The sequence below is a fragment of the Mytilus trossulus genome, chromosome 6 (assembly GCF_036588685.1).
Source record: "Mytilus trossulus isolate FHL-02 chromosome 6, PNRI_Mtr1.1.1.hap1, whole genome shotgun sequence".
Lineage (NCBI taxonomy): Eukaryota > Metazoa > Mollusca > Bivalvia > Mytilida > Mytilidae > Mytilus > Mytilus trossulus.
Genome location: NC_086378.1, coordinates 56,114,389 through 56,131,440, shown reverse-complemented (window position 1 = coordinate 56,131,440; position 17,052 = coordinate 56,114,389). Strand labels below are relative to the sequence as shown.

At 31.8% G+C, this 17,052-nt stretch overlaps 1 long non-coding RNA gene across 1 annotated transcript; it reads right to left on the bottom strand.

Moving 5' to 3' along the window:
• Positions 1-10,073: 10,073 nt before the first annotated feature.
• On the bottom strand, positions 10,074-16,671 carry LOC134721562 (uncharacterized). Its single transcript, XR_010107880.1, has 2 exons — positions 15,992-16,671; positions 10,074-10,702 (listed from the first exon to the last, which is right to left on the bottom strand). It is a non-coding gene; the product is annotated as an uncharacterized LOC134721562 (long non-coding RNA).
• Positions 16,672-17,052: the final 381 nt, after the last annotated feature.

Genomic DNA, 17,052 nt, shown 5'->3' with positions numbered 1-17,052 from the left:
GGCTACTCTCGTTTTAAAGATATCCCCATACAAATACTGTGACATTGCGTACAAAATCTAATTTTTAATCATGAAAAACAATTGGAAAAATAGTATTTCCGGATAAACAGTATTTGTAACTTATTAAAAACGGGCGGCAAAACAAATTTCTTTTAAAATTTGGTAATTTTATATATTTATGAATAATATTTAAAGACATATTTAATGACAAAAGGATAATCTATGTTTTGTAAAGAACTGATCTCTTCAAATTTGAAGTTGATATCCTTTCTAGATGTGTATCTCTAAAATCATTTGCAAAAATGCGTAACTGGTGCAAGAAAAAGTGTTACCGTTTATGTTATTACGATAAACAATTAGACTATATAAATGACATTACACATTGACATAACAAAAAATATGGCAAAATAATAAAAATACTAAACTCCGAGGATAATTCAAAAAGGAAAGTCCCTGATTAAATAGTAAAATCAAATGATAAAACACATCAAACGAATGGACAACAACTGTCATATTCCTGGCTTGGTACAGGCAATTTCAAATGTAGAAATTGGTAGATTGAACCTGGTTTTGTAGCGCTAAATCTCTCTCTGAAACAGTTTGTTAATATTTATTCAGAATAGACTACCGACGTGACGTATATGTTAGATGGAGAACAAAAATTGGAAAAGCCCATAGAAAAAAAAATATACCAAAAATACAACCCATGTATATAAAACACAACAAAGCAATTAAATAAGACAACACTGAACAACAGCTGACACCACACAAATGTACAGAAAGGAAAACTTGTTAAAACATAGTAAAACAGAGAGAAATGACACACAACTAAAAATACAGGATAACAGACAAAACTGAATACAAGATTGGGTTATAAGGACTCGTATTAAACATACGACGATATACAACGAGGTTATGCAATGGAAACTTGTGTAATACGTAAGACATCAGACAAAATTGAATACAAGTTAAGGCTATCAGAACTCATGCAATACATATGACAATAGACAAAACTGAATACAAGTTTAGGCTATTAGACCTCCTGCAGTACATAGAACATCAGACAAAACTGAAAACAAGTTGAGGCTATGAGCACTCCTGCAATGCATAGAATATCAGACAAAACTGAAGACAAGTTGAGGCTATGAGCACTCCTGCAATTCATCGAACATCAGACAAAACTGAAGACAAGTTTAGGCTATGAGCACTCCTGCAATACATAGAACACCAGACAAAACTGAAGACAAGTTTAGGTTATGAGCACTCCTGCAATACATAGAACATCAGACAAAACTGAAGACAAGTTTAGGCTATGAGCACTCCTGCAATACATACATGTAGAACACCAGACAAAACTGAAGACAAGTTTAGGCTATGAGCACTCCTGCAATACATAGAACATCAGACAAAACGGAAGACAAGTTTAGGCTATGAACACTCCTGGAATATATAGAACAACAGACAAAACTGAAGACAAGTTTAGGTTATGAGCAATCCTGCAAAACATCGAACATCAGACAAAACTGAAGACAAGTTTAGGTTATGAGCACTCCTGCAATACATAGAACATCAGATAAAACTGAAGACAAGTTTAGGCTATTAGCACTCCTGGAATATATAGGACAACAGACTTTATTATATATATGGTTGTGGTGTTGGACAACGGATTACACTGACTACAATGATGGTCAATGATAACTTAGACAGACGTGGCTGATGAATGAGAGCAGGATACAGGAAAAGTCGTATTCTTCGTCACAACTATAATTTTTTGAGGATTTTTGCATGTTTGGTTTTATTTTACTTGATATGCAATGTCGATATACGGAAACGGTTATTTCCCTTATTTTACTTTTCTGTGTAATAGTGATGAATATTTATACTTTGATACATATAATAAATGACATGATAATAGTTTTTGTGAACGATGAGATGAATGACACGTGGTAATTATTTCTATCCTGTTGTCAAACCATCATTACATAATCTTAAACATTGAACTAGTGCCTTAAGCGTTTCAGCGTTTGAAAAAAGTTATACTGACCACAATAGTATATCACAAATGAAAAAAAAAGATCATAGGTTTTTAATCATCAGTTTCTTTACTTCGTTCGAAATAAATAAAAAAAAACTTTGCAAATTTTGAATGACCGTTTAGCGTTTTGGATTTTACCTATACGAAGAACGCTCGAACTCAACAGTTCAATATCCAATGATGTATAAACATTAAAATACTTCAGGCTCTTTGTGATAATAAAAACTTAATAAAGAGAAAACCAAATCCGTGTTCGGTCAACAATGTCTGTAATAAACTATATTATCGATATTTTACGAAACTTTACTTTGATCTTACTGAGTGATAATTTCCTTACTCAGCACATTTGAGTGATATCAAAATTATCGCTCAATACTATTGGCGTACGTGACGTGGTCAATGAAAATATCAACTTCGTCAAGTGAAAATAGCGATTAACAGATTATCATTGGTCATCTCAACTTGATTGCGTTTCTCACTTTCGCCGTTCCGGTTCAAGCGGGAAAATAAATCTCGTTGAACGATCAACGATAATTAATAAATATATGATTTTATAGGACGCTGAAACCCATAAAAAACACATAAAAACAACAACCCCGAACTTGAATGGTCGTTCCCTTAATCAAACGTAATAATACTACTACTGCAAAAGATAGATAGATAGTAAATTATCTTAGAGTCGTTTTCATAACAGTGTGGGTGGGTCAATTTATTTGCGCACTCAAATTGGCGGGGTCAGTTTGGTGAACGTTTTTCTGAAAGCCTACTTATCACATCGTACTTGTTAAAGAAACTCAAATTAAAGATTCTCCCTAGTTTCTAAGCGCCTAAATCAAGCAATGCGAAGAATTAGCAGAGGGTTCAACTTTGTGTGTTGATTTTAATGTTGAATACATACATTCTTTTTTCTTCACGTGCACATGAATGAACTTTACTCTTTTCTTCTATTCAAATTCACACTGATATGATTGGAAAGACTCTGGCTGATTGGGTTAGTGTAAAATCATTGCTATCGATAGACCGATGACAACATAAGTTAAAGGTAAATGATTCAGTATCATTACCAACATAAGTATTGCGGTTATCCACATTATTATGGGAATGCCTCTAATTGTCCATAACATTATGTCCTTACAAATGTAAAGATATGTAAATTAGTGTAAAAGACTATATGTATATGTTCCCCTGTATTTTCATTCTGAATTTGTTTTGTTATGTAAATCATATTTTCTTGAAGACGAAATATCTTTAAATTCGTTGTGTGTGTGTGGTCAGATACGGTACATGTAGTTCTGTAACCTTCAGTTGTATCAGCTTTCCCGGCATATTTCAGGGTCTCGTCGCTGCCCCATCATTTATTGATATAGGAATAAGCTTTCATTAGTCCTTAATTATGAATGTATGTCAGAACTGCACTGGCTCTTCTTAGAGAAAGTGAATATGATTTTTTATACTTACACTACGCTTCGGAACACAGTGATGAACTCTTTTGTAAATTAGCTCATTTCATGTTTATTGTGTGATGGCATTGTATTAAACGAATGTTACCATTAATTGCAAAGGATATTCGATATGCCACAAATAGTAATCTTTTTAATACCATTGCAATTTTACTTTTCTGAAGATGTTCTGAAAACATAAACTTGATTAAAGAGATGCATTTAGTCACCAATGGTGCGAGATATAAATAGCCATTAGAAAGTGGATTAGTTAAGTTAAAGGATTAAGCAAGAGAAGAAATTATATTTTTTCTTTGAACACATTCATCATGCTTAACTCAGTTTCTACTTCTATTTGTGTATTAATGCCTTTGTATTCAGCTAATCCTGTAATTAACATGTATCCACTTTTAGTTTAATTCAACATCTTCATGGTTGATTGATGTCAGTAGGTCTCTGATGTCGTACGATCACGTCTTCATTCACCATACGATAGATATATATGTCGTATGTTCGTGTAGACGTATATAAAATTATTTAAATCTAAAAGTGAACTTCAAAGTGTGACAAGTGTCATTTAAATCAAATATAGATAAACATTCAAGTATGCATATCATTTATAATTATTAAACGTAAATTGTTACTCTGACATTTATTTTTATAGAGTTATTCTCGCATAATATTTTGCATGTTTTTGCACTCAAGGTTAATTAAAGCAGCTTTTGACTATTTCTGTATGCCTATTTTGATAACAAAATTAATAGTTCTTCGCTTGTACATTTTTGTTATTTAAAAAGGTGAGCTTGGGATAGTTGACAGGAGACAGCATTCTCTTGAAATACTTGGAAATGACAACTGAGCTAGAGGAGTAGCGATTAAATCCATGTGGCTTCCATCTTTACCTTTAATGATATTTTCGATATTCTTTGAATTTATATGTGTACATTTTATGCAAGTCTATTTAAAATTTATAGATTTGAAGCGTTGAAAACATAATTGCAGGATGAATTAAAACAAGACACAAAACTGCTGAACAGGTCAAGACACAAAACAACACAACAGATCTAAGACATAATCCCGCTAACATGTTTCACCCGCATAATTATGTATGTTATGTGCTTGTCCCAAGAATACAGTGGTTGTCGTTTGTTTATGTTTCACATATTTGTTTATCGTTAATTTGTTTTATAAATAAATAAGGTCCTTAGTTTTCGGTAATTTTTTGTATATAATTAAAAAGGCCAATATTTTTGTCGTTTCAATTGTTTTACATCGTCATTCGGGGCCTTTTATAGCTATACATGTAACTATGCGGTATGGGCTTGTTCATTGTTAAAGGACGTACGGCTACCTAGTATAGTTAAAATGTATGTGACATTGGGTCTCTTGTGGAGAGTTGTCTCATAAGCATACATACAACATCCTCTTTTTGTCTAAGACACAAAATAACTAAACAGTTTAAGACACATAACAACTCAGCAGGCCTAAACAACAAAACAACTCACAAGTTTAAGACACAAAACACATCGACAGGCATAAGACACAAAACGACTCGACAGGTCTAAGACACAAAACGACTCAATAGGTCTAAGTCACTTAACAACTCAACAGGTTTAAGACACAAAACACCTCGACAGGTCTAAGACACAAAACGACTCAATAGGTCTAAGTCACTTAACAACTCAACAGGTTTAAGACACAAAACACCTCGACAGGTCTAAGACACAAAACGAATCAACAGGTCTAAGTCACTTAAGAAATCAATAGGTTTAAGTCACTTAACAACCCAACAGGTCTAAGACACTTAACAACTCAAAAGGTCTAAGACACTTAACAACTCAATAGGTCCAAGACACTTAACAACTCAAAAGGTCTAAGACACTTAACAACTCAATAGGTCCAAGACACTTAACAACTCAACAGGTCTAAGACACTTAACAACTCAAAAGGTCTAAGACACTTAACAACTCAAAAGGTCTAAGACACTTAACAACTCAAAAGGTCTAAGACACTTAACAACTCAATAGGTCTAAGACACTTAACAACTCAATAGGTCCAAGACACTTAACAACTCAACAGGTCTAAGACACTTAACAACTCAAAAGGTCCAAGACACTTAACAACTCAACAGGTCTAAGACACTTAACAACTCAATAGGTCCAAGACACTTAACAACTCAATAGGTCCAAGACACTTAACAACTCAACAGGTCTAAGACACTTAACAACTCAAAAGGTCTAAGACACTTAACAACTCAAAAGGTCTAAGACACTTAACAACTCAAAAGGTCTAAGACACTTAACAACTCAATAGGTCCAAGACACTTAACAACTCAACAGGTCTAAGACACTTAACAACTCAAAAGGTCTAAGACACTTAACAACCCAACAGGTCTAAGACACTTAACAACTCAAAAGGTCTAAGACACTTAACAACTCAATAGGTCCAAGACACTTAACAACTCAACAAGTTTAAGACACAAAACACCTCGACAGGTCTAAGACACAAAACACCTCGACAGGTCTAAGACACAAAACACATCGACAGGTATAAGACACAAAACGATTCGACAGGTCTAAGACACAAAACGACTCAATAGGTCTAAGTCACTTAAGAAATCAATAGGTTTAAGTCATTTAACAACCCAACAGGTCTAAGACACTTAACAACTCAAAAGGTCTAAGACACTTAACAACTCAATAGGTCCAAGACACTTAACAACTCAACAAGTTTAAGACACAAAACACCTCGACAGGTCTAAGACACAAAACACATCGACAGGTATAAGACACAAAACACATCGACAGGTTTAAGACACAAAACACCTCGACAGGTCTAAGACACAAAACACATCGACAGGTATAAGACACAAAACGACTCGACAGGTCTAAGACACAAAACGACTCAATAGGTCTAAGTCACTTAACAACTCAACAGGTTTAAGACACAAAACACCTCGACAGGTCTAAGACACAAAACGACTCAACAGGTCTAAGTCACTTAAGAAATCAATAGGTCTAAGTCACTTAACAACCCAACAGGTCTAAGACACAAAACACCTCGACAGGTCTAAGACACAGAACGACTCCTTATGTATAAATCACTTAAGAAATCAATAGGTCTAAGTCCCTTAACAACTCAAAAGGCCTAAGCCACAACACAACTCACAAGTTTAAGACACAAAACACATCGACAGGTATAAGACACAAAACGACTCGACAGGTCTAAGACACAAAACGACTCAATAGGTCTAAGTCACTTAACAACTCAACAGGTTTAAGACACAAAACACCTCGACAGGTCTAAGACACAAAACGACTCAATAGGTCTAAGTCACTTAACAACTCAACAGGTTTAAGACACAAAACACCTCGACAGGTCTAAGACACAAAACGACTCAATAGGTCTAAGTCACTTAACAACTCAACAGGTTTAAGACACAAAACACCTCGACAGGTCTAAGACACAAAACGAATCAACAGGTCTAAGTCACTTAAGAAATCAATAGGTTTAAGTCACTTAACAACCCAACAGGTCTAAGACACTTAACAACTCAAAAGGTCTAAGACACTTAACAACTCAATAGGTCCAAGACACTTAACAACTCAACAAGTTTAAGACACAAAACACCTCGACAGGTCTAAGACACAGAACGACTCAATAGCTCTAAGTCACTTAACAACTCAATAGGTCTAAGTCACTTAACAACCCAACAGGTCTAAGACACAAAACACCTCAATAGGTCTAAGAAACTTAACAACTCAATAGGTCTAAGTCACTTAACAACCCAACAGGTCTAAGACACAAAACACCTCAATAGGTCTAAGAAACTTAACAACTCAATAGGTCTAAGTCACTTAACAACTCAACAGGTTAAAGACACAAAACAACTCAACAGATCTGAGACACCATTTCCCTTCGAAATCATACATTTAAAAACAAATCTTATTACTTTTTGAAGATAAATTTGAACGTAATATTATGCAATCTTCTGCAGATGTTTCGTCTAGTTTCTTTTGATTTATTTATTGGCACATTAAATTCTGGTGTTACATGTACATTTTAAAATTATGTCATGCATAGATTTTTTTTGAAAACATATTATTTTAATTTTAGGGGCATTATTCTAATTCAGCTAGAGCTATGAAACGTGTTGACTGGTGAAAAAGAACAAAAAGTAATTATGGAAGCTCAAATCTTAAAGTGAAAACTGCGTTTTATCAGCTTCTCATTAGTTATTATAGTGTCTGCGCAAACCTTAACGAACCTCATCTCTAATCTGGCAGCTTATCCTAATAAAACACGAGCTTATCTTAATCCATGTATATCATTCGAGGAGAATAAAATTAGCTATGACAACTGTACGACTGTAAATTGGCAAAAAACAGGGTTATACCGACAGTGACTATCTTACTACTTGTTATATAGTTCATTATCTAATGTATATAACAATACATATGACGAAGTACAAAGATTTATAGATTTCTTCATCTATCCAGATGATAAGTTACGCCCTGTTATTTTTACTTTTCTTTTCGTTCTGATTCACTAAAAACCATGTTGCATCTATTTTGAACTCTGAATCTGGACTTTTAAGAATTTAATAATTGAGCAACTGGAATTACAAAATGTTTAATTGTATATTGAAATGTATAAAGCATTTGGCTTAAAACGTGTCTTACGGTTAGCAGACATTCCCGAATCTTCTATTATATGATACGCAACCACCTGTTATGAGTCATGAACGTATTTGGATAGAAGTAGCCGGCCGTCGGGTATCATAAGTGGATTAAGAACTGTCGACCCTTTCAGGGCACCCGAGTTCATCCCCTTATGTTTTTAGAGGGGTTCGAAAAACGCTATGTCGAAAAAGGATTAGTCTATACAATGTAGCATACCCATAAAAAAGTGGAGAAAAAACAAACAAGTTAACCGAACACTATACAGAGAGTTAAAGAACTGAAAACACAAACTCAAACCAAATACCAAGAACTAAAGTGCCTCTGACATGTCATTAATAACGTTTCCACTATGTTAACCCCTTCTCTTGTCCGACATCAGACATAAATAACCCAACAATGTACGGACTTTATATGATCCGTCAGACTGCGTTCATTGTACATGTTGTACGATGTTGTTTTTTTGTGTCTTTTAACACAAAGTCGTACTACAGAAAGTTAATTAGTACTTACAATACAGAAATAGTTAAACGATGAAACTAAACGCCATAAAAATAAGTTGTAGGAGGAAATTTATGATAGCATAAATCGTTTTGAAATGAAATTATTCAATGGGAGAAAAATCTTTTCATTACTGAATATGATTTTTATGAGATTTTATAGTGAAAATTACATAATATTTTCATCGTTCTTCACAATGAAGACTTAATTGCTAATGCTGAATCAAACATAATAGTAGTTCCATTTGTCAGTAAATAATAATTCAAATAAGATCAGATGACTCAAGTTATTTATGATTTTTCATTGTATGGTAAAATGCTTAGTATTTTTGATGATACTGTTGGATAGCCCTTAATTATAGGAACATAGGTCAACAAATGAATACAAGGTCACACAAGCACCATAAAACGAATTCACGGGGAATTGCGTCACCGAAGCAAATTATCAACTATCGACTTTTTCATGTGACTATTGATGTACATGAACAATTTTCCAGCCCCTTCTTTCCCAAATGGAAACATAATTCCATTTCAAAAGCTTCTACTCAATACATATTAAAATTTTAATTGATTTTTTTTATAAGGATGATACATGTTGCAGTATGTAACATATGGGATGGAAAAGGTACTAATTTAGTTTCTACTTAGAGAACTTCATTATTGTTGACGGAAATATATCGAATGCTTCCTGACCAATATTAACCTTTCCAAAACTCGGTAGAATATGTTTTTCCTTCGCTCTATAAAGTTTTATTTTGTAAGTGTAGATTTTTTTATGGAAGTGATGTCAGTAGAATTATTTGGAGCCATTGTGTGTACTGGTATGTGTTTCTACCATGTAAAGCAGTTTACTACAATGTACATGTAGTAATGCTTATTTTTGGTTACGGTTGTTGTTATATAAGCGTAATATTTTTTTTGGGGTAATTTTGTTATTCTGTGTAAAAATATTTTTCTTCACCATAAGCACCATTATAATTGTTCAGTTGCATGACGGTAAATGACTTGGAGCACGAACTGTAGCTTCATTTTTGTAAATTTGTTTATGCTCACCATTTTCTTCTTAAGGAACATTAGTGGTTGTATCAAGACAATAATTTGACAGCTGTTTTTCATTCGTTTGGTGTGTCTGATATTTATTTTTGCTATTTGTTAAGAAACTTCGTATTGAATTTGTCGTGGAGTGCGGTAGGTCTGTTATTTTACTTTTTATAAACCGGCAGTATGATCATTTGTTCTTCTACATTCTCTTTTGTATTTGTTTTTCTTTTAATTTAATGAAGTAAAGTGACTCAAGTGAAAATGTATATATAACAATGCTGCTTATTTTATTTTGTTTGATACAGATCATGTGTGCAGAAACTGTGACACATACCCAGCCCTGATGTAAGGGTGGAAAGAACAAAAACTATAAAACAGATTTATAAAAATAACATAAAAAAGTATATTTAATAAATTAAACTTTGGCAATATCAAATATTGCGTATAATAAATATTAAATACAATATTTACAGCTTTAAAACACAACCAGTTAACAAAAATAAATACTATAATCAAAATATCAATAGAACAATTGTCAAAACAATATAATAACTTAGACAGCACGACAGAATTAGTTTCATCTTTGGAATGGAGAGATAATGACCGTCGTGCATGGAGACCAATTTGTCCTTTATATTAAAGCCATAAACCGTCCGAGTGTTGTAGGTAATAAAATCAGAATTGAATATCTCTCTATTGTAAAATGCCCTCGCAGTCAATAGAATGATAATGTTAGTCATACCAATTTCCATGTAGCGTAATCCACTGAGAGTGTTGTTTAATAGAATTTTTCATCTCTTTTTATAAAAGATGTAAATTTTAATATATGACGGTAAATGGTAAAACCTGTCGGGATTCGTTCACTAGCACTTTGGAGTGTTATTGCATCGCTGCAATTTTCTATTCGTCCCTGATCATGTCTCGCGAGACTTTCAAACCACTTAAAGTGTTGGCTGAATTGGTATTACCGTCTCTGCACACGGGCCTGTATCAGCAGTTTAACCAAATCTGTAAAACAAGAAAAGATTTTAAAATATTTTGACTAATTAAATAAAGATCAAAGTTCATCATGGCAAATGACCATGGACAATGATAGCTGCATTAATCTATGTAACAAAACAACACGCAATATTCATACTTCAACGAGACATCAACCCAACTACATAAGAATTTACCAACATTTATAAATCTTTTTATAGCTCCTAAAAAGAGATGATAGTTCTTTTTTTACGAAAATCAATACAACATAAGATATAGTTGTGAAATCGAGTTGATCTAAAATAAAATTATGATTTTATTGTCCGATAGAAGATTACGAATTTGTTAGCGATATGTCCTTAGTGAGTAAAACTTCGATTTTATGGCCATAACTTTCCTATTCTAACAAAACCCTATCCGATTTATTTGCCTTGTACTTAAAAACGGTGTATTAAAATCAACCTTGATCGTATGTTTTTACTTTCTCATTATTTCCAATACATTAAACTCGAATTCCTGGGCTGAAATTATAATCAAATAGTTATCCCTTGACCTTTTTCGTTCTGCTTTCACATCAATAAAGTAACCCCACGGTATGTGATTAAAAAAATAATAGTTTCACTTTTGCATTGAACCCTATTTTATGATGTACAAAGCAATATTTGTTAATTGAGTAGTCAAAAAACACTTTTTTGTTAACAATTATAATATTTCCCAAGTGTGCAGGACTTTATTGAAGAAATAAAACTCACATACAAACTTTAAAGCAGGGTTGTTTACATTCCGATCACTCACTATTTAATAATTAAATATGTACACATTAGAATTTTAAATCTAACAACAGGGGCTTTCAGTGCATTTTTATCTATGACCATGTATTTCACTACTCATTTCGTTTGTAATTTGATTTCAAATGTCAATTTCAACCCATATGTTGCACATTATATTGCATCATCAAAAATGCACTGTAGTAAAACGAATCGATCGAACATATCACTTTCATCTTAAAATCAATATTACTAATATCAAATATCTCTAAAAGGTGAAATTCACTTAATATCATATACTCTAAAAGGTTTACTTCAATTTATTAACTTTGAAACAAACATTTTTTTAATAAGCTTGTAATCAAACAGGCTTTCAACATTGTGTTGTTTATTGAGAAAGACAAGACAAGAAACATTATTACTTTGACATGAACTTATTATCATTTCTAAACAGAATTCCATTACTGTACTTTGACTAAGTAAAATACGGATCCGTGTAAGATATCGTATTTTATTGTGTCCGGCAAGTAAAAATCGAGGTCTTGAAAACGTTTAATATTTGAAAATTGGCTTTCAAAAGTCGAGAAAGCACGTCTTGTGCTTTTTTTGTTTGTTTTAATCTAATTTTTTTTTATACGGTAACAGTTATCTGTAGTAGTTTAAAGATTTTAACTTTAAAATTTTATGTGTATTTTATATTAAAACATTTTTTTTTATTATTAAGTGAAGATTGTCTTATCCAAGTAGTTTTAATGTCACACTGCATGCATACACAGCTGTTTTATTGGTGTACGTCACTTAAGAAGATCGTTATTTATGCATCCTATGCTCACGATTGCATCAGTTTATGACAGTAGCTGCCAAGACATGACAAAAGAAACGAAATATTGAAAATAATCGCAAAACAAGTTGAAATGAAAACATGAACAGGTACTTTGAACGAAACTTCCTATCTTTTTTTTATAGTTACTCTAAAATATCAAACGTATGAACAGGACTTTCTTTAATGTAGATGTGAAGTTGTTTTCAAGGCAACAGATACCCTACGACAAAAACAAACCAAAAGACAGGTAGAGGTAAAAGTACAACCTTCAACAATAGACATGTGCCTATACATTCAAGTTTACAATCGTCCCGAGTAAGTAAAATGGCGACTTATTAAATAGAATCAATCTTAAATTTATCATCAGCACTAAATTCTCTAAATCATAAAAATCAAAAATATAAAGTAAGATCTGACACAAAACAAGTCATGCTATTGGTGTTTATGTAATTTGTAAAAACTGCAACTAACGTAAATGTTGCAATCTGTTTTACACCGTCACAGCTTGGTCTTGTCAAATAAATAACATTAAGAAATGTTATAAAATAGTGATGGATTTCATTTTCGTCTGGATAAAATATCACATTTTGAATTTGAATATTATACAAATGGCTTTGTTTTAGTTTATTTCATTTTCTTTTTATAAACTGATGAACTATTGTTTTGAACCAAGAACTGTTCATAAATTATCTCTGAATCAAATATACATTAAGCTTAATTTGAGTAAGTATGACCCTTAACATACATCCTAAGACATAACAACCTTACTAATTCGTTATAATTTGATTTATTACTGTTAGAATTATAATGAAGGAGAACAAAACCAATGATTTTGAAATATAAATGCGCATTTTAAAAGATGAAATAATGTATACCAGAAAAGTCAATAGGTTTAAAAAGGTTACTTTTCTGATTCTTTTTGGAAGATTTTTAAAAGCTAACTGAAAGCCTTTATACATGTATATAGTGTCCTAAAATACGCATTCTAGAAGCACTTGTCATTCAAATATCATAGTTAAGAAACAATGAAAATCTCTTTCCTTTTTCTCACATCTTAAGAGAGAGTCATACCCAGTCATACAGTTTTGTTCTTTTTCTTTATTTCAATAAATAAAAGTAAGTCGAGGTTTTCTTCAAATCGATATGCTATTTTTACCTCAAAGAAGGATTATTTGACAAGTCAGTTTAACATCTAAGAAGGAAAGTAAGGGGTTCTTCATATTTCGGGACACAGATTAAAGTATGAAAATCACAAAAAGGTAAGACATACACAGGAAACGAATTAAGGGAAAGTTATGGAAATGGAGACGAATATGTAAATATGTAATCATACACAATAGGAACTTGTCAAAATAAATCGCTATCTATTTATGGGTTTGAACTTATATATACATATATATTATAGGTGAAGGCCATTTTTTGTTCCGAAATATCTTTCAAAACGATTTCATTTAATTTTTCATCTTTTATCAATATCATTAAGATCTCTTTATATTTGTTTGAGGTACAAAATGTATATCGCCGTAAGACCGTCAGATATTAATAAATTTGCTAGTTTGGTTGTTTTAATAGACTTGAAATACATTGCATGTATACATGACAAAAACAATTTATTCATTTTACTTCATCCCCTAAAGAGCCTCTATTTAATTAGCTACTGTAGAAGTACCTACTTGATATTATTAGTCTCGCCTGGTGTTCTTGTATGCTATTTATAGCTCATATGAGTAACAATGACATATAATCATCATTCACATCTTCAATTAGTAATCACTTTGATCCTAATTTGTATTTTTATCACGCGTTGTTAATAAAAAATACCTTCAAGGCCTTTCGTTTTACAGTAAAGTTAAAATGGTCGAGTACGTACGATTTGACTTTAAAATACATGAAGTGACTAAAAGTTCTAATTTTGCACCTGTTAATTTGCAACTAAATTCGTAGACGTTTTAAGTAGGTTGACAATTATACTATATATCTGAAATTAAAATCTTAGTTTTACCGGAATGAAACAATAGAACGAATGCCAAATTTAGAATTTAGATAGTGTCTCGAACCTTTACGTGTCGTTGAAAGATTCTTTTGTTCTTTTAATATATTTATACATCTGATTGTCACATTTTCTCTTCTGTTATGCAATATCTTAACGTAATCTGTTCTTAATTGTATAATCTAAAAGACCTATAAGATTTCAAGCGATCAACTTTAATGCAATGGTACAGACTTTAAATTAGGAGTAGCACAACGTATGTATGATTTACAGCACATTCTTAAAACTGTAGAAATACTATAAACGTTTTTATTTGATCGAGCATATAAGGATACGGGTTTGATATTAATTTACCTCAACACATAATGATAACAATCCATATTACTTAGTACATGTAAACATAGTTTAGATTTTAAAAAGGAAGGGTTAAGATATAAAACACTAGTTTAACCCGACCGTAGTTTAATGTGACTGTTTCAAATTAGAAACCACGTCAGTCGTTATTTTGAAAACACGATTTTAATGGCAAATCTTTAAATGTTTCTGTTGAATGCATCCAAATCTTTTATAAACTTTAAAACGTTTTTAAAACCTAATTCATGGATACTGTTGACGAATTAATTTAGCCCTCTATTAGTCTTGTTTTTTTCGTTGTGTCCTACCTTAAAGGATCGTATAGCTAACACCTACTTTATTGGTATTTGAGCGAGTTTCTTCAGAAGGGCAATAACAGTTTTACTTGACACTAGTTTTGTCATTATGCTCTGAGGTGCAAATGTACCATTTAGTTATTTACACCGTTTCTTAATTAATTTTTTACTTTGAAGTTGTTATAGCAGGTTAGATTTACTTTTACTTATGGTATAATAAATGCATACATGTACAGAGTTTATGTTTTATCGAATAAACTTATAGCCACGAACAGGATTGCATTGTTTTACTTCCTATATTCTTAACTAAGTCTTAAAAGTTTAAATATCTTCCAATTTATCAGAAAATAGATCTGCCTACTATAATATATTGCTTGCAACAGTCTTTATATTTGTTAAATTAAGCGTTGGTATGACATTGATATTTGGTAAAGATACAGGATTTTAATATACTGCAAAATATTCAATATAGTTTAATATGTCTGAAAATTTAATCACATTTAACAAAACTGCACAAGGTTGTAAAGATGGAAACAAGATAATAGCAGATAACAGCAATGTCTTGCAGAAAAAAATTAAACCTTTAGAATTTGAATTTAAATGATAAAAATCGTTAAAGTTGTAATTTTATCCAGAAGATACCTCAAGAAGATACAAACGTTTTAAATGTTGGTATAATGTGCCCGACCGCAATATTGAAAACTATTATTATTTGTAATAAATATAGAAACACGTGTCATGTTCTGTGTAATATTCTAAGATATCACACATGTTTTCATATATACAATATTAAGATATAATATGAAGACATATGTTTTCTTCACATAAAACACATTCAACGAAATTACTTTATCAGGATTGCTTCTTCTTCTTTAGAAGAGTTATATTCTTGTAGAAACATATGATTATTTATTCCGTCTAATACTTTCACATACTTAAATTATTAAATGAGACGACACAATAATGTTTTGTATAGAAAAATGCATGAACACATCTTTTTGTACATATATTAAAGAACTTGGTACATTCGTGATATTCAATAAACATGTACATACAACATACAATATAAATAAATAAACTTTAACTTACCATAGTTTTACTCTTTATCAGCTTATCACCATTCGCTTACTGAGTATATTTTTCAAAGCATGTTTAATTCTAATAAGTTTCTTAAATCGTATTCTAGGGTATCTTTTTAGTTCACACATAGGTCCTCCCCAGTCTCTTGTACATAGACACCGACAGTACCCGAATATAGATCTCGGCATAATAAGAGTTCCTCCATTTAGACAACTATGTGGATTGTAACATCGCATGCCACTGGGTACAGCGGATGACTTCCGAGAACAGCAACTCAATACAACTATAACTAAAGTCACTTTCAACACTTTATATAAGACAGTTGTCTGCATTGTTAATTTTAACTTCGATTTAAATTTTCCAAAAATTTAAAATCTAATATCTCGTCTTTTAAGTCTTCTATTGAGCAATATATTTATCTCGTGTGTAATATCGTCCTTTTAAATAAAAGATGAAATACTAATCTACAATAAATATCATAACACAACTGTTGCATCAGTATCATGAATTGTAGTTATACACATTATATCGCCTACACCATGTGTTTCAATGTAATATTCAAGTTTGGAGGGCTCAATTTATTAGCAGTCTAAGCCCCGCCTTCTGTTCAGCTATTGGATCAACGATCAATGCGATATTCCCACAGACTTTATGAATGAACCAGGTAAAAAAATAATACGTTGTTTAACAACAACTGCTTACAGTTAAATTGATTTCATATACCTTGCCAGTATTTATATACTTAAGTTTATTATGACTGAGTTGCCTCCTGCATTGGTTTTATGTGTGTATATCTATGTATACAATTATTATTAATATTGATATATGATTTCCATCGTGGATATTTGTTTAAAATACATATCCCCTACTTTGTATGAGCGACAATTAATTAGTGTTTTACAACCACTTCCTTCTATAAAAACAGTACACCTGTTATCGCGATATACTCCGTCTTACGTTAAACCGTGATTGACAGCGTAATTTACAACAGCAACCTGTGATTACAATTAGCATATTGTTTCATTCATATAAGAAATACACAATTTACTGTTTATATTGTTTATTTTTTA